Genomic DNA, 19,748 nt, shown 5'->3' with positions numbered 1-19,748 from the left:
GCATGCCTGTAGCCCCATGTACGCAAGAGGCTGAGGCACAGTTACTTGAATACATGAAATCAGGACCACCTTAGGCACCACAGCTCCATTTCAAAGATATATGCACATGTGATGTAGGCCAAACCAAAAAAGGCTCTAGGGTAATTTTGCAACTGTTCTATGTCCCCACACAGTTATGTGATGATTATGTGGCGATTCATTGCCAATTAGACTGGATTTAGAGTCACTGAGGCGACACATCTCCATGTGTGTCTGGAAGTGAATTTCCAAAGCTAATTAACAACAGACAGCAGATCCCAAGGACTGATATATTTTAAAAGATACAAAGGAGAAAGCCAGCCAATAGCCAGCATTCCCTGCTCTCTTATTTCTGATCATGGAGATGTAAGCAAACGCTTTCAGGTTCTTGCTGCCACCACCTGAAACTGTGCCGACTGCAACCCCTTTTCCCACCTCATAGATTACAGCTTCAAAGCATGAAGAAAAATAAACCTTCCCTTTCTGAAGTTGCTTTTTTTTTGTAAGTGATTTGACTATAATTAATTCATGTCTTAAGGATCATTTAGAAACAATTTACTCTGATGCAGTTCAAATAATCTGAGTAATGGCAAAGAATTCTTAGGGTATCTAACATATTTCTCATTCAGAAGATCTCAGCTTAAAGGGTTAGGGGCTCAGTACTCTTCATCTGAGTATCTGGATCAGTGGGATATTTCACAAAAGCAATTGATGCTCAGTGAGTGCAAGATAGATGAGCAAGTTTGTGTTTTGTCCCTGTTGCTAATAGTGATATGATCATGGGTAGCTTCTCCTTTAGGGTCACTGTCATTTTCCTCAAGAAAAAAATATGTGAGTTGAGAGGCTCTATTTTTGTGAAAGTGATCTCTATTGAAAGATGAGATCTTAGTGGCAAATGAGAAGCCAAATAAAGGGATACATAAATTCTCATGGACAAGTACCTAGGTATACTCTGCAGTCCAAAGGTCCTCAGCAATTGAGGAAGCTAATGCGATACTAAAAAGGCTGTCCTGGAACTCTCTTTCTCTGTATATCAGGGTGGCCTCGAACTCACAGATATCTACCTGCTTGTCCCTCCCGAGTCCTGGGATTAAAGGCATGTGACACTACTGCCCAGGGAGGGCATTTTCTTAATTAGTGATTGATATGTTGGGGCCCAGTTCATGGTGGGTGGTGCCGTACCTGTAAGAGGTGATCCTGGGTTTTGTAAGAAAGCAGGCTGAGCAAGCCAAGGGGAGAAAGCCAGTAAGCAGCACGCCTCCATGGCTTCTATATCAACCTCTGCCTCCAGATTTCTGGCCCATTTGAGTTCCATTCCTGAGCTGCTTCAACGATGAACAGTAACGTGGAAATATGAGGCAAATAAACCCTTTCCTCTCCAACTTGGTTTTTGGTAATGGTGTTCCTTAAGGCAAAGGCAGATAGAATTTAACTGCATTTCACAATGCTCAGAGGTAATCCATGTGCTTCAATAACTGAAGCACACTAAGTATCTGATCTTGAGTCTTAACAACTGCTAGCAGTATAAATTTAAGGAAGCCACAAATGTCCTGAGATTCTTTGCCTATAATAAAATGAAATATCATATTTAATTGGTATTCTCCGATTTTTGTATGTTTGGTGTTACATTTTAAGTCAGGATTTTTCTGTGTAGTCCTAGCTGTCCTGGGACTCATTCTGTACACCAGGTTGGGCTTGAAGTCAGATATCTGCCTGTGTCTGCCTCCCAGATTCTGTGATTAAGGTGTGTACCTCCACTGCCTGGCTGTATTGTGAGGTTTTTAAGTAAATTTTTAAGATTTGAAAATGAGGGCTATATTATGATGGTTAACATTGTCAAATTTATCCCTTTTTCCGATTTCCCCTCCAGAAACCCCCATCCCACCCCCCTCCTCCTGCTTCCATGAGGGTGTACCCCCACCTACCCACTCCTGCCTCCCTGCCCTTGCATTCCCCTACAATGGGGCTTAGGACCTTCACAGGACCAAGGGCCTCTCCTCCTGTTGATGACCAAATAAGCCACCCTCTGTTACATATGCAGCTAGAGACACGAGTCCCTCCACGTGTACTCTTTGATTGGTGGTTTAGTCCCAGGGAGCTCTGGAGGTACTGGTTAGTTCATACTGTTGTTCCTCCTATGGGGCTGCAAACCCCTTCAGTTCCTTGGTTCCTTTCTCTAGCTCCTTTATTGGGGAACCTGTGCTCTGTCCAATGGATGGCTGTGAACATCCACTTCTGTATTTGTCAGGCTCTGGTAGAGACTCTCAGGAGACAGCTATATCAGGCTCCTGTCAGCACACACTTCTTGGCATCCACAATAGTGTCTGCGTTTGATGAGTGTATATGGGATAGATTTCCAGGTGGGGCAGTCTCTGAATGGCCTTTCCCTCAGTCTCTGCTCTACACTTTGTCTCTGTATTTGCTCCCATGAGTATTTTGTTACCCCCTCTAAGAAAGACCAGAGGACCCACACTTTGTTCTTCCTTCTTCTTGAGCTTCATGTGGTCTGTGAAGGTGGGATTGCAAGCTGGTACAACTATGGAAATCAGTCCAGGGGTTCCTCAGAAAATCGGGACCTGAGGGCCCAGCTATACTGCTCCTGGGCATATATCCAAAAGATGCTCCAACATGTAATAAGGACAAATGCTCCACTGTGTTCATAGCAGCCTTATTTATAATAGCCAGAAGCTGGAAAGAACCCAGATGCCCCTCAACAAAGGAATGGATACAGAAAATGTGGTACATTTACACAATGGAGTACTACTCAGCTATTAAAAACAATGGATTCATGACATTCTTAGACAAATGGATGGAACTAGAAAATATTGTCCTGAGTGAGGTAACCCAGTCACAAAAGAACACACATTGTAAGCACTCACTGATAAGTGGATATTAGGAAAAAAGCTCAGAATGCCTACTCTGTCAGAAGCCCCAAATCAGTTAAAAGGAAGAACCGTATCAACCAGGCCGTACAGTCTTTTTTTTTTTTTTCAGATTATTGAAAGTTAAAATTTATTAAGCCATCATGTGCTACATGCTCAGGTTAAAATTAATTTCAAAATATATACAGGCATGTAATGAACTTAAAAATGAGAAAACTAGACTGGAAACTGCACAGAGCTACAAGTGACTGATGGAACTGAACTGAAAATCAAGGTCATCACCTATTACAAACTGTTTCCCCTCGGTGCCACGTTCAACTGACTCACAATTATCTAGACCTTTAAAGAGCAATTTGCAATAAAAAAAAGTAGTTGGTAATCCTAACAAATTTGTCCATATATTGAAATGATAGTAACTGAATCCATTGTTTTATACAAATTAAGTTAATTTTAAGCAAAGTGACCTCAGTGACAAATGTGTTTCATCATTTATTTAGACATTGAAGCTCTCGCACTAAGTTTTTACAAGCTGGTGAACACTCACTGACAAACTATTTCTCCCACAGAACTATAACCACACATTCTAGACAATATAAATATATGGTTGAACTAACATTACTATACATCACCATTTTATCAATTACATAATAAAACAAAGGATCAAGTATGCAATTATTAAGTTATATAGCTCAAAGGGCATATAAAGTATTTCTGCTCAGATCACTAGCAGATCCCATCTTTTTTTTCTTTTTTTTTTTTTTTTTTGTCAAGAGACTGGGAAGAAAAGGGGAAAAACCGTAATTCAAACAAGTTGGAAACCTTGTGATAGGTATGGAGAACACAAACATTTCAGAAATTTCGATTAAGTATTGGTTAGCTACGACAATGTATCTCTACATCTTAAAAATACTTACTAAATTAAAGAGCATACTCTACATGTTCTGCACAAGACAAAGGCAACATATTACTAAAAATGTTTCATAGCCTCCTCTCATTTCTTTTTCGGGCCCTCCCTGTTAGATTGCACTTCTGAGTGCAAACATTAAGTTAACTATAAGGCTTTTTGTCTGGAGACATTACTGGAGGTATGTGCTTCTGTAACTAAGTTGGTTTTCAAACAGAGGTTTCCCAAAACAGAACAAAATGAGACAGACATATTAAATAATCAGCGCAAGACTTAGTTTAAAAAAAATTAAAAAATAAAGAATGGCTAAGCAAACCTGACATATTCCGGCGTAAGTGTGGGAGATGTAAACAGAGTGAGCAGGCAGATAACAAGAGAAGCCCTGCAGTGTTTGAAATGACTGAAGGAATACACCATGGATGGTCTAGAGAGTTCTTAGTTCTTGCAATTTTGGTTCTGTATGATGCTAAAAATATACAAGTATTGTGCTGGGTTATTTTGGCACCAAGTTCTTCTAAATTCCTTATACACTAATAATATTCTGGCACAGGAGTACATTTAATGACATAACTCAATACCTTATTTTAGGAAAGGCCAATTGGTACAAATAACAAGCACATTTTAAATGATGATCAGTAAAAATCTTTTGCTAAGTGTCCAAACGTGTTGACAATAGCCCAAATATAGAGCTTGCAATTCTGTCAAGCTAGTGGCCTGGTAAGACTGATTTTCAATATTCCTGTGGAGCTTCAGTAGACTTTTCAGTAAGCTGTCATATTGGGTAATTACATATTACAAATTAGGTCCCATCTGAAGTTCCACTTCCAAGGCATCAGGCACTCTTTTTTTTTTTTTTTTACACCGTTTGAGAACATTTATTATTACTAGAAGATACCAAAGGAAGAGAAGAGCAGACCCTAAGAATTTTTCCATTCATGTTTTCAGATAGTAATGATAGAGTAGCTTCTCAAAGGCTTTTGTGGAGCTTAAGTTCTTGATAAGTAGAAATATTTTCTGTATGTCCAGGAAATGTAAACTGTGCACTTTTGGGATGGGTGCTTGTTTGAACAGCTGAGACTGCTTTTAGCAGATAGTATACGAGGCACTCCAGTTTTATTGAATACAACAGTTATTTCTATGACCATTGGAATCCTTGAAGTGGAGCTGCATTTTCGGAAGGTACTTGTCCAGATATAAAAGCTGCTACCTACAATTAATGCTAGGGCAACAAGCACCGGAGCTCTGCCAAGGCCTGTGACACAATGGACAGCAATACAGCAACCAGGTTCTTCACGAAATTTAATCTTCACAAGACTTAGCCAGTCATCTACAATCTGGTTGGATGGTGGTACACCATCATCAAAAGGCGAGTCAAGAACACAAATGCCTTCTTTCTTCACAAGAGTAGTGTCGTAAGTTGCTTCACATACTCTTACTATTGTAGTAACTCCATACTTCTTAAGTTCCTCTATAAATTTGTTCAAGGTTGCATTGGTTGGATTGTGTGTAATAAGAAATATCATGTTCTTGTATGTGACTTCCACAGGAGCAGGGTGGTTCCTTTGAGCCATGTTAATTTAGTTTTAAAAAAACATAAATAGGGTTATGAAGGAATTTAAAAAATGATTCAAAACAAAAAATAAAACAAAAACAAACAACCTGAAGTCTACTTCAATATTCAATATACTCCACTTGAAATTCTCAGTGCTTTGAGTATGAATTGGGAGAAACGGGCAATGAAATGAACCTCCTTGGTGGAGTAGTAAGGAATTTCTACAGTTCTCTTGTCGGCATAGAGGTCATGCTGTGCTCTTGGCAGTAATCTCCACTGTCCTCCAGAAACTCCATAAATGTGTGACCGAGAACACCACAGAACTGAGGAACATGTCTATTCAGGTCCTGAGGCAGCACAGGCAGCAGCAGCACCTGGGTAGGTAGTGGTAGGCTTCTTTGTGGCAGTGATGCAGGCAGTGGGGGCACCAGACGACCATGCAGTGAGCTGTCAGAGGAGCATAGCTGAACCACAGGTCTTACACTCTTTAAGGGGTCTAGGCAGACTTTTAATTTTATTAAAATAAAATTAAACTTTTAGAAAACTCAGTTTCATTTTCTGAGATAAATTGAGAAGATTGAAGAATATGAAATTTGTCTGAGTATAAACTATATCTTGTTGTTGAATCACAGATCATAAAGAGCATTGCTGATTGCATATTAAATATTTTATTTCATAACCATATTACATTGCACTATTTATATAGGTATATAGATATATAGATATACATATATACGTATACACACACATATGTTTGGTAGTAGTAGAGTGTGAATATAATAGTATAAACATCTGATGATGTAACAGCATGACCTTCTGATGATTTATATCTATATTGAAATGTCAGTCTTAATTGCTTATTTCAGGAACCTTTACTCTGAGACACAGACACTGAGTGTATACTGGACATTTTTTCCCCTTTTATCCAGGGCTAATTCTTCACCTCTCACTCTTAATTCATTATTTCTGCTTCTTTTAAGATTTCTTTCCATCATTTATTTTTACAGTGCCCACATTTTAAAACCTCACTTATGTATTCTCCTTCTTGATCTTCAAGCATCTGGTTCCTGTCCAGTCCTAGTTCAAAATTTCCTAAGATTTTAGGCTCAAGCCATGCTCACAAATTCAAGAGCTCACAAGAACCAGGAAGCAGACACAATAACTTAATGTTTTTTATGGTTTCTACTGAGTCCAACCTATATATAGCCTGACCACAATTTAATTTGAGTCAGTTTTCTTTCTAGGGCTGATTTATTTTCTTTGTTGGTGATATGATAATTCATGTAATTGACCAATATAGAAGTCTAGAGCCCCGAGAGAACTGATTCAGAAAACACTAGGCAGATAACACAGAGCGCTGTCGCCACCATACTGGCACAGGACTAGTCAGAATCTAGAATGAGAGAAAAAATAGCCACCATAAGAATGGTCAGTCAGATATGTTCAACAGTGTTGACAGATAGGAAATATGTAGGATTTAAGGTAATATCATAATGGTTCCCCCCAAACCACAGAGGCTCAAGAACGTCTGTTCAGAGTTATAAGAGAGCCCTTAATGAAATAGTTGCTTTAACTATGTTCTTATTGTGGGTGTTATGTCAGAAATGTATGCAGACATGTTTATGTCTTTCCACAATACCAGAATTTATTGAATAACAGTCAACTCAAAATGAACAACAGAGTTTGTTGTTGTTGTTGCTGCTGTTCTTGTTTTGTTTTGTAGCAATTTTCCAAGTAATTTCAACTTCCCTTGAGAGCTGGCTGTGGGCAAGCACAGGTTCTTTTATTTCAATCTTAATTATTAAAATTCAATCCCAAATCACACATTCTATAGCACGTCATATTTATATCTATATACATATATGTAAGTTAGAAAATGTCCATAAGGGGCTGACAAGATGGCTCAGCAGGTAAGAGCACTGACTGCTTTCCCGAAGGTCCTGAGTTCAAATCCCAGCAACCAACATGGTGGCTCACAAACACCTGTAATGAGACCTGTTGCCCTCTCTGGCACGTCTGAAGACAGCTATACTGTACTTAGATATAATAATAAAATCTTTGGACCGGGGGAAAAAAAGAAGAAGAAAATGGTCATGAACTGAAGCCCTGAGGGCCAGCAGTAGGGAGAGGGAACTTATAGAGCCTACTTCCAGCAGGAAGACAGGACATCAAGTGAGGGATGGGGTTGCCACCCCACTGTCACATCTCTGACCCATAATTGTTCCTATCTGAAAGAATTACAGGGATGGAAATGGAGAGGAGCCTGAGGAAAAGAAGGTCCAGTGACAGGCTCAAAGTGGGATCCAGCTCAAGGGGAGGTCCCAAGGCCTGGCACTATTACTGAGGCTATGGACCACTTACAAAAAGGGACCTAGCATAACTGCCCTCTGAAAGACCCAATAAGCAGCTGAAAGAGTCAGATGCAGTTATTTGCACCCAACCAATGGACAAAAGCAGATGATCCCTGCTGTTGACTTAGGGAAGGCTGAAAGAAGCTGAGGAGAAGGGTGATCCTGTAGGAGGACCAGCTTAATCTGGACCCCCGAGATCTCTCAAACACTGGACCACCAAGCAGACAGCATATACCAACTGATATGAGGCCCCCAACACACATACAATAAAGGACTTCCAGGTCTGTGTTCATTCAGAGATGATACACCTAACCCTCAAGAGACTGGAGGCCCCAGGGAGTTTAGCAGTCAGATGGGGTGGAGGGTGGGGGCATCCACGTGGGGACAGGGTGGGATGTGGAGGAGGTTGGGTATTTGGAGCAATCCAAGGGTGGATTGGGGAGGGGTGGGGAATGGAATATGGAATGTAAAAAATGAATTACAAATAAAATTAAATTTAAAAAGAAAAGAAAACGGCCATAAAAGCATTAGAGGACTGTAGCAATGTCCAAAAGAAGCCTTACAGAAGGCACAGGCAAAAGGCTAATTAGGATGTAAAGAGAATATCTGTGGGGCTTGGATAGTGAACCCCATAAAGGAGCTGCTGGATGTATTACCAAAAAGATAAGTCACAGGTTCAGAGTTGAGCTGCTGAGGTTAGATACATGGGGCCATGGAAGCTGTAGAGGCAAGGTGCAGACCTGAGTCAAGACCAACAGAGAGACGGGAAGATAGGAATTCGGGTAAGCCCTGTCTGTCATCAGTGTGGACATGGTTGAGCTGAAAGCTCTGGGATGGTTAGGAATTCTCTGTCAGTCCAACGATACTCACACCACGCATTCAGATGACAGGCTGTTGGGGGAATCATTGCCGTCAGAATCATGCTGTTAAGAGCCCTTCTTCTCTTTACTGGGTCCAGGTGAAGGATAAACTCATGCTTTCTGAGTCTCACATGTTCCACAATTCTCGGGCCTAGTTTTCCTGATAGGATTTTAATAACTTGGTATGTGATGTGGTTCCAACACACATTGATAATTTGTAGTATGGTGCTTTGTACTTTTTTATTAGATATTTTCTTTATTTACATTGCTCTTTCCTGGTTTCCCCTCCAAAAACCCCCTATCCCCTCCCCGCCCCTGCTCACCAACCCACCCCTCCTGTTTCCTGGTCCTGGCATTCCCCTACACTGGGGCATAGAACCTTCACAGAACCAAGGGCTTTTCCTCCCATTGATGACTGACTAAGCCATCCTCTGCTATATATGCAGCTGAAGTCATGAGTCCCACCATGTGTTTTCTTTGGTTGGTGGTTTAGTCCCTGGGAGCTCTGGGGGTACTGGTTAGTTCATATTGTTGCTCCTCCTATGGGGCTGCAAAACCCTTCAGCTCCTTGGGTACTTTCTCTAGCTCCTTCATTAGGGACCCTGTGCTCTGTCCAATGGATGGCTGTGAGCATCCACTTCTGTTTTTTTTTTTTTTTTTTCAGGCACTGGCAGAGCCTCTCAGGAGACAGCTCTATCAGGCTCCTGTCAGCAAGCACTTGTTGGCATCCACAATAGTGTCTGGGTTTGGTGACTGTATATGGGATGGATCCCCAGGTGGGGCAGTCTCTGGATGGCCTTTCCTTCAGTCTCTGCTCCACACTTTGTCTCTATAACTCCTTCCATGGGTATTTTGTTTCCCTTTCTAAGAAGGATAGAAGTATCCACACTTTGTTCTTCCTTCTTCTTGAGCTTCATATGGTCTGTGAACTGTATCTTGGGTATTCTGAACTTCAGGGCTACTATCCACTTATCAGTGAGTGCATATCATGTGTGTTCTTTTGTGATTGGGTTACCTCACTCAGGATGATATCCTCTAGATCCATCCATTTGCCTAAGAATTTCATAAATTCATTGTTTTTAATAGCTGAGTAGTACTGTATTGTGTAAATGTACCACAATTTCTGTATCCATTCCTCTGTTGAGGGACATCTGGGTTCTTTCCAGCTACTGGCTATTATAAATAAGGCTGCTTTGAACATAGTGGAACATGTGTCCTTATTACATGTTGGAGCATCTTCTGGGTATATGCCCAGGACAGGTATTGCTGGGTCCTCAAATAGTACTATGTGCAGTTTTCTGAGGAAATGCCAAACTGATTTCCAGAGTGATTGTACCAGTTTGCAATCCCAACAGCAAAGGAGGAGTATTCCTCTTTCTCCACATCCTCACCAGCATCTGGTGTCACCTGAGGTTTTTGTTTGTTTGTTTGTTTTGTTTTGTTTGTTTCGTTTTGTTTTTCGAGACAGGGTTTCTCTGTGTAGCCCTGGCTGTCCTGGAACTCACTCTGTAGACCAGGCTGCCCTCGAACTCAGAAATCCACCTGCTTCTGCCTCCCAAGTGTTGGGATTAAAGGCATGTGCCACAACAGCCCAGCCTGAGTTTTTGATCTTAGCCATTCTGACTGGTGTGAGGTGAAATCTCAGGGTTGTTTTGATTTGCATTTCTCTGATGACTAAGGATATCAAACATTCCTTTAAGTGCTTCTCAGCCATTGAATAAATCTAAGTAAGAAAGCTACATTACTTAATCAACACACACACACACACACACACACACACACACACACACACACACACACACACAAAACCACACCACCCTCATTCTGGTAGAAGAAAACAATAATAAAAGCAAGAAGACAAGCTTCCAAGCTGTGATAGCAAGGACCAGGTACCTTCCCTGTGAATGATCACAGTAGAGTTCAGAGGCAGATCCCACTTATTTTTTTTCACAAGACAATTGGAATGATTTGTTGGTGTATCAATTTAAGTTTTGAAGGAGATATTAAGGGAGCAAAACAAGGCAACAGTAGAACCCATGTTTCTGGTTATAAAACACAAGGTAGTATTGGCACTATTATGTGGAATGGAGAAGATTGTGAATAGGAAGTAAATGTATCAGAGAAAAATATGTCCCATTTTCAAGTTGTTTGATGTTAATATTAGTATCATAATTTCAAGCAGATAGCTGAATGTATGCCATAGCACACAGATATACACACATTTTCACAGTTATAAGTCTGGATATAGATGCAAATATGAAAGTCATCATTATGAGATGACATTTGAATCTATAAACTCATGAGCAACCTAAAGAGAATATGTAGTAAGGGAAGAGCAGTCACTGAAAACAAGAGCAATTACAGCATTTATAGTTCATTTTATATATAGAGAGAGCCATAGAGTAAGGCTGTACTGATGGAGGAAGTAACTGGGAGGAGAAGACAGAAGGAAGGCAACTGCAGTCAGGATGAAACCTATGAGAGAAGAATACATTTTAAAATAAAGAGAAATACTACCCAAGAATAAAAGTGCTTATCAATGTATAAGCTTACATAAAAATACATGGTTAAATATATTAAAGCAATTGGATGATTCTGAGAAAAGGAAAGAGACAGCAATATATATATATATATATATATATAATAAGAGGCTGTGGTAGGAAAAAATCAGAAGACATTAGAGTCACAGAAAACATTACAGACTAAATTCTGTCCCCACCTCTCCAATCAATATTTAGAAGTCCTATTATAATGTGGACCTCAGTGTTCCCAGAGGCCCATGTATGAAAAATGTACTCCTTTTTCTATAGCACTACCAGGAAGTAATGGAGCATTACAAGGTGGGTCTAATGGGATAACAGTAAGGCTTTAGGTCATGCTCTCGAAGGGCACTTTAGAACCCACACTTCATGACTATTCTCTTTTGCTTCCTGTCCATCGAGAGGTAAGCAACTTCAGCCCACCGTGCACTCCTTCTCTGATGTGCTCCCTTGCCACAGGCCCAAAAGAATGAGTTTATCCGAATCTTGAACTAGAATCTCTAGAAACTAGGGATTCTAGTTCAAAATAAACCCCCTCTCTATATAGATTATCTAAAGCATTTTGTTGTAGTAATGGGAAGATAATGAATATAAGCTCTAATACACTATGTGATTACATTTGAAAACAGGGAGTTAATAAGAGGTAAATAAAGTAACATGAGGTTATAAGACTGGAGCTCCAATCTGAAAGTGTTATTGCCCTTATAATAAAAGAAGGAGAGATAGGATCCTATGACCTTATAATGCACTGCTTGTACAGACCCTTCTTATTTTGACATTCCCATCTTCTCACTTTCAATTATGTACTTTTCTCCAAGCACACATAGTTTTACACTTTCTCAAACAAGGTAATAGTTTTGGTATTTGAAAGCCTTTGAACATGCTCTGCCCACTACTGTGCCATGTAAGGGCATGGTGACTAAGCAGCCATCTAGCTGCAATTCAGGAAAAGAACCTTCTCCAAAAACTGAGCCTTGCTATCCTTTGATCCAAAACTTCCCACCCTCCATAACTAAGAAGTAAATTCCTATTGACTAAGCCAACCAGCCTCTAATTTTTTTTATAGAAGCTCAAAGATGACCCACACAGAAACCAAGAGGAGGATGTTTAAAGAAGAAAGAAGTGTCACAGAGGAGTTAAATACATGAAAACAAACCAATGACTAATGAGGCTGTGCATGCTGGGCAAAGCATGAGTAGTTTTCATGTCGTGATCAAGGTGGAAGTCAGAGGAGTCGCGTGGGGAGAAATGAGGAGGCAACCATGAGAAGACTGCAATTAGAGGCAATTTTTTTACATTCTTATTTATTTATTTATTTATTTATTTATTTATTTATTTATTTATTTATTTATTTTTATTAGATATTTTCTTTATATACATTTCAAATGCTATCCTGAAAGTTCCCTATACCCTCCCTCTGCCCTGCTCCCTACCCACCCACTCCTGCTATTCCCCTGTACTGTGGCATATAAAGTTTGCAATACTAAGGGGTCTCTCTTCCCAGTGATGGCCAACTAGGCCATCTTCTGATACATATGCAGCTAGAGATATGAGCTCTATGGGTACTGGTTAGTTCATATTGTTGTTCCACCTAGAGGGTTGCAGACCCCTTCAGCTCCTTGGGTGCTTTCTCTAGCTTCTCCATTGGGGCCCCTGTGTTCCATCTTATAGATGACTGTGAGCACCCACTTCTGTATTTGCCAGGCATTGGCATAGCCTCATAAGAGACAACTATACCAGGGTCCCTTCAGCAAAATCTTGCTGGCATATGCAATAGTGTCTGGGTTTGGTGGCTGATTATGGAATGGATCCCGGCTAGGGTCTCTGGATAGTCCATCCTTTCGTCTTAGCTCCAACCTTTGTCTCTGTAACTCCTTTCATGGGTATTTTGTTCCCTATTCTAAGGAGGAATGAAGTATCCATCCATTGGTCTTCCCTCTTCTTGATTTTCTTGTGTTTTGCAAATTGTATCTTGGGTATTCTAAGTTTCTGGGCTAATATCCACTTATCAGTGAGTACATAATGTGTGAGTTCTTTTGTGATTGGGTTACCTCACTCAGGATGATGCCCTCCAGGTCCATCCATTTGCCTAGGAATTTCATAAATTCATTCTTTTTAATAGCTGAGTAGTACTCCATTGTGTAAATGTACCACATTTTCTGTATCCATTCTTCTGTTGACGGACATCTGGGTTCTTTCCAGCTTCCGGTTATTATAAATAAGGCTGCTATAAACATAATGGAGCATGTGTCCTTATTACCAGTTGGAGCATCTTCTGGGCATATGCCCAGGAGAGGTATTGCTGGATCTTCCGGTAGTACTATGTCCAATTTTCTGAGGAACCTCCAGACTGACTTCCAGATTGGTTGTACAAGCTTGCAATCCCACCAGCAGTGGAGGAGTGTTCCTCTTTCACCACATAATTAGAGGCAATTTTATTGTGAAGTTTTGTTAGGGAAAGAAAAGAATCCGAGGATCAGAACAGTGCCTAATGGGGCACTTAGACCTAAACTTTTCTCCAGTAGGAATAATAGATATTTTCTGCTTAATGGAGTTTATTATATAGACACAGAGAGAATGATACAAGAGACAGAGAGTAAGCAATTGAAAAGCAAAGCCCTTGAGAAGTAAGAGGTACAATCCACAAAGCACAGTTGAACAACTGGCATGGTAAAAGGATATAGACTGAGTCACTTTCAAGAGAAAGTCGAGATAAATATGGGTACACCTCCAGACAGGACTGCAAGACTTGGTAGCAGAAGGTGTAATGACGAACTTTCAAAACAAAACATGAACCAAGCCGGGCATGGTGGGGCACACCTTTAATCCCAGGACTTGGGAGGCAGAAACAGTCGGATTTCTGAGTTCAAGGCCAGCCTGGTCTACAAAGTGAGTTCCAGGACAGCCAGGGCTATACAGAGAAACCCTGTCTTGAAAAAACAAAAAACAAAACAACAACAACAACAAAAACCCCAACCAAATAAAACCATGAACCAATGTCAATTGGAGTAGAGGTAAAGGAGAAGATATGTGGGGTTAGATGGAAGGAGACAATGATTGAAACAGAGGCCATGGGAAAACATGAAGTGACCCTCCTATAGAAATAGTGCATTTCCATGGAACATTATGCATGATTTTGAAGACTGTGGTCACAGATTTAAAATAGTTATTTGTAAACCTTATCGGTTCTGTGTGTGTATGTGTGTGTGTGTGTGTGTGTGTGTGTGTGTGTGTGTGTGTGCGCGTGCATGTGCGCATGCATGTGCTCACAAGCTTGCATATGTGTGTGTGTCCATGGGAAGCAATGCACATGAGTGTACAGGTACACTGACATGTGTGTATGTGTGAGCTTATACAAATGTGGAGGCCCGAACATCACATGCCTCTTTTCAGAGACATGATCTCTCGGTGGAACCTGGAACTTGCTGCTTAAGCTAGGATGCCTGGCTTATGAGCCCCAGGAATCCACCTGCATCTATAGCATGTTAGAAAGCTTAGGTATTGATGACACAATTTATCTTTTAAAAGCCATTAAGTCTGGTCTAGGGAAATATATCAGTTGATAAAGTATTTGCCACTCATCTATGAAGATCTAAATGTGTTCCCTAGAGTGATGTATAAAGCCAAGCACGGTAGGGTTTTCTTATAACTTCAGAATAGGACAAGTGGAGATGGGGGATTTCTGGAGCTCAGAAGTCAGCTAGCTTACCTTAAGCACCAGTGCCAACCCCCCATATTGTGTTAGAACATTTCTAGTCTTTTCTTAGGAAGTATGATGCTCCATGTGGAATTTTGTAGATGCACTTATATGGTTGAGTGCCTCTTCTAGATTGTTGGCTCTTGTTTTCAAATCAATGGCAGTATATTGGATTGTTGTGACTGGTGTTTGTATGCCTGTTGAAATGATTAATGTCGCCTGCAGACCTCCCTCATTCCTCAGCTTCTTCCTTACTGTTGCATAGTCAATTTCCTTGCTTTTTTCCATTGTTATCGTTGCCACAAGAAATGACACAAAATTGCCATTTACTGTTTCACACAAAAGCTTTGAGGAAGAGCTAGCTGAGAGTCAGGTGAATAAGAAAGGCACTCTGGCCAGGCGGTGGTGGTGCATGCCTTTAATTCCAGCATTTGGGAGGCAGAGGCAGGTGGATTTCTGAGTTCAAGACAAGCCTTGTCTACAGAGTTTGTTCCAGGAAAGCCAGGGCTACACAGAGAAATCCTGTCTCGAAAAACCACAAAAAAAAAAAAAGAAAGAAAGAAAGTAAAGAAAGGAAAGGAAAGGAAAAGGAAAAGGAAAAGGAAAAGGAAAAGGAAAAGGAAAAGAAAAGGAAAAGAAAAGAAAAGAAAAGAAAAGAAAAGAAAAGAAAAGAAAAGAAAAGAAAAGAAAAGAAAAGAAAAAAAAGGCACTCTGTGTCTGTGAGAAGGGGTTTTCAGGACACTGCCGGACATGTCACATAACTATGTTCCTCTAGGAATGAGGCTTTGAAAATGGTCCAACCCCATTCTTACTTAGCCTTCTGACCCAGGAGCTCTCCATTTGCTATGATTGCAGCCTGTTAATTTTCAAAGCTACCACAGAAGGGAAGAGAGACTATAGGAGAAGGCTATGTTAAAATTCTATGCAGCCTACTATTCTCACTAAAAATTGGATGACTTGTTTCAGCGAAGATTTCTTGTATTGTTTTAAGTTTTTGGCAACTTACAACAAAACAAAATGCTGGTGTACATCACAAAATTTTAAAATCCCTGTCTCTTGTTCTAGTATGCTAATTTTATATGTTAAAAAAGTTTATTTGTACATTTATTGGTTCAGTGTGTGTGTGTGTGTCTGTGTGTGTGTTGAGTATGTACCACAGTGTTTGTGGAGATAAGAGAGTAATTTTTAGGAATCAGTTCTCTCCTTCTACCACGTAGGTCTGGGAGATGGAACTCAAGTCCTCAGGCTTGGCAACAAGCACACTTACACACTGAACCATACTGACCTGTAGTTCTGTATCTTGTAGTAGTGGAGTGTGAGAGTAAGGGAGAGGAGCTATCTTTGGGCACCAGCACCAGCACTAACACCATATAATTAGGATGCAATTCCTGATGTCCAGTACTGTACTACGTGATACCTTATAAATGAAGATGAGAACATAGAGCCCCCCAAATCTAGAATGCTGCTGATACATAATTATGGAAGATCAATATATTTGTGGACATGCATTATATGCTTTAGAGCTTGTATTTTTATTGCAAAAGTTTCATACATTATATTTTGCTCATGTTGGCCCTCCCCCCACAATTCATCCTAAATCCTCCCCATCTCCCTACCCACCCAACTTCTCTTAAAAAAAAACAACTAGCAAAACAATAAAAATAAGAAACACACACATGATAAAATCCCACAAAACCAGAAATCAAAGTGACAAGCAAAAGACCAATAAGACAAAAATAAATAAATAAATAAAAGCCTGGCCTGAAGTTTAATTAAGACCCAGTGAAATTTCTTGGTTAGGGGTAAGACCTTCCTCTTCTCAGTGCTGGGACCCCATGTGGCTTGAACTTATGCATGCTACCACTGTCTGTGAGTTCACATGTGCATCAGTCCTGCTGTATTGGGAAAAATACCACTACCTCTAGCTATTACCATCTTTTTGCTTCCTCTTCTCCATAGATCAATGAACCTTGATGGGAGGACTTTGATAAAGACTTCCCATTTAAGACTGACTACTCCAGCCGGGTGTCATGGCACAGTCCTTTAATCCCAGCACTCGGGAGTCAGAGGCAGGCAGATTTCTGACTTCAAGGCCAGCCTGGTCTACAGAGTGAGTTCCAGGACAGCCAGGGCTACACAGAGAAACCCTGTCTCGAGAAAAAAAAAAAAAAGACTGACTCTCACTTTCCATAAATTGTCCAGTTGTTGCTTCCTCTGTTAGTTCCTGTGTACTTCAAGAAGCAGCTTCTCTCATGAGAGCTGAATAATGCTCTGATCTATGGGTATGGTGACATGTCATCAGGAGTCAATTTATTGCTGTGTTGCTTTAGCAGAATAATATTATTCTGTTTTCTTCTAGGTATGTAACCTATGTAGTTTCATGTTCTTGGCTACGTTCACAGCATTGGACATGGGTTCTATCTCATGGAGTGGGCCTTAAACCAGACAGTAGTTGGTTCCATAACATCTGTGCCATTCTTCCACCAGTATATCTTGTACGCAGATCACTGCTCTAGTAGACCTTGTTTTTTTTTTTTTAAAGAAAAACATTTTGTGTATTTCCACAGGATTACTCTTGATTTTAAGAAGTATCTAATCATTCTTTCCATGATGCTTCATGAGGCATAGAGTGCTTAATGTAGTTGTTCTCTTTAGACTTGAACATTCAACAATCACTTATTCTCAATGCCGACCAGTTATGAGTTGGCTCCTTATCTGTTTCCCAGTGCAAAAAGCTTTTCTAACTAAAGCTGAAAGTAACACTACTACATTGACATAAATATAAATATTTAGAAAGCAGTTTGACAGGAAAACAATAGTAATAAGCTCCTCTTAGGAACTGACGCCCCTAACTATGGGCTCTTTGTCAGACTTACAATACTGGATGTGAATTCCTTCATGTGGTGTGAGCTTCAAATTTAGTCAGAAAATGATTGGCAACCCCCACGGCAGTCATGCAACTGTTATTTTACCAATGGGTGCATCTTGTCTGGACGGTCAGCACGATAGCATGCAGGATTTCTAGCTAGGTAACATCATTGATGACTTTTCGCTCCCAACAGCCTGAGAAGCACCTTCCACCGCGTTGGAAGCTAGCTATCAGGGAAGAAGCTACACCTTAGTCCCAGTTTGAGTTCTGTGTCCTACAACTAAAGTATGTGATGTCTTCAGCTTCCAGGGCTTACTATCTATGTGGATCTGGTGGGCAGCCACACTACCTTTTGTTTTCCAAAAGTCTCAGTGGACGTGATCACATTTACATGGTCCCAGCAACATTTTAATGATTTCAGTGTAGGCAATGGTATCTTTATTGTATAGATGAAGAGACTGTGGTCAAGAGTCACTTAGCACAATTGTCACATAGCCTATATGTCAGTCAGTCTTCATTGAGATTCACACATACTTGCAACTTGTTATAGATGCTTTATGTGACGTCACTTCCTTCTCCAAATAGTGATGGAAACATATTTTACCAATATTTTAACTTAACTTTATTTTACTAATCCTTTAATATCACTTCTAGACTGTAGTTTAATCTGTTATGAATTTGCTGTTCATCTGAAGTATAGAGCATAGCATTTCCTACTGTAGGAATTGAATGTGTATATTTGTATTGTTGTACTGACAAAAGGTAAATGTATTTTTCCTGATAGGGGAATAATACTTTGGTTTTCTCAGTAAATGTTAAATTTTACAGTGAGCTCCAGGCCAGGAAAAATACACCCTTCTAAACAAGGCTTCTTGACCTTTCAAGTACTCTGGTGGTTGTATAAGACACTACTTTTTCAGATTATCCTCTGTAATAACTGATATCACTGATGTTGACAGCTTACACAACCATTATTAAGGGACTTAGGCTATTAATTCAGAAAACTGAATTCTGGTGCCTTATTTTATTTGTTCTCTACCATCCTATCAAGTTTAGAGTAGAAGTCAAGAACAGAGTAGGCAATCACCTGTGATTATTAGATGGATGAGTCAGTACCTAAATTATAGAATCAAGAGCATGCTGGCTGATTTACTAAATAACACCAAATTTAAGAGAAGGCTGGCATCTTTTTTTTTTTTCATTTTTAGAGCCTGAATTTTCTTAAAGCAACCTGACAGAAGACAAATGTATCTTTTTTTAAAGCTTTTAAAAATTATCATATAAAGTAACTGGTTTCACTGTGAATTTTCATCCATAGCTTGTGCCTGTTCATCTTCCTCCTCCACTTCCTCCGTCCTCCTTCCTGCCTTGCCAATGGATCTTTCCTTTCCCCTATAGTTCCTCTGACCTTTGATGACATGTGGAGTCTATTTCTCTTCTCCCACCTTCAAATGAAGGCTGGCATCTTAAGACAGTGATTTACAATAGTACTACAAATGTGAGAAAGGGCCAGAATAAAACAGAATGATCAGCAATGGAACAAAATAAATAACCATTTTCCATAAAGACTGCTCATACTATAAATGTGGCTGATGCATGTTTGCATTGACTAATGTCTTGGCACCATAGTTTTGAAGGATCGGTGAAGAAAAACTGAATATTTTTGAGAAAGGAAAGAAAAGAACTAAGCCATCAAGGGTGATCAGCTAGTAAGTGTGATTTCTGTGTATGCTTGATGACCCAAGCCCATAATAAAAAGCAGCGACCACTCTCAAAGGTGGTTCTTTGATGCTCCTCCCAAACACATGCTATGACACACATATGCCTACGTGACCACAGACACATTGTACACACACACACCAATAAGAAATAAAATTTTATAAAAAGAAAAGAGAGCCATTTAAAACCCAGGTACACATAAATAATGATTAAAATAATTCTAGATGCTTAATCCAAGGAAAAGAAGATAAAAAGAGTATGTGAGAACAACCTGAGAAGGTCTACTACTATGTTGAGGAAGGATTACATTATTGTGCAGCTTGCTAGATTGCTGCCACACTGCTTCTCCTATCCCA

General features: G+C 40.0%; 1 pseudogene; it reads right to left on the bottom strand.

Annotated features, from left to right (window-relative positions):
- Positions 1-4,917: 4,917 nt before the first annotated feature.
- Gm15026 lies at positions 4,918-5,375 on the bottom strand (annotated as a pseudogene).
- Between the last annotated feature and the right edge of the window lie 14,373 nt (positions 5,376-19,748).

This window comes from Mus musculus, chromosome X, assembly GCF_000001635.26.
Source record: "Mus musculus strain C57BL/6J chromosome X, GRCm38.p6 C57BL/6J".
Taxonomy (NCBI): domain Eukaryota; kingdom Metazoa; phylum Chordata; class Mammalia; order Rodentia; family Muridae; genus Mus; species Mus musculus.
This window is presented reverse-complemented; position numbering and strand designations above follow the sequence as displayed.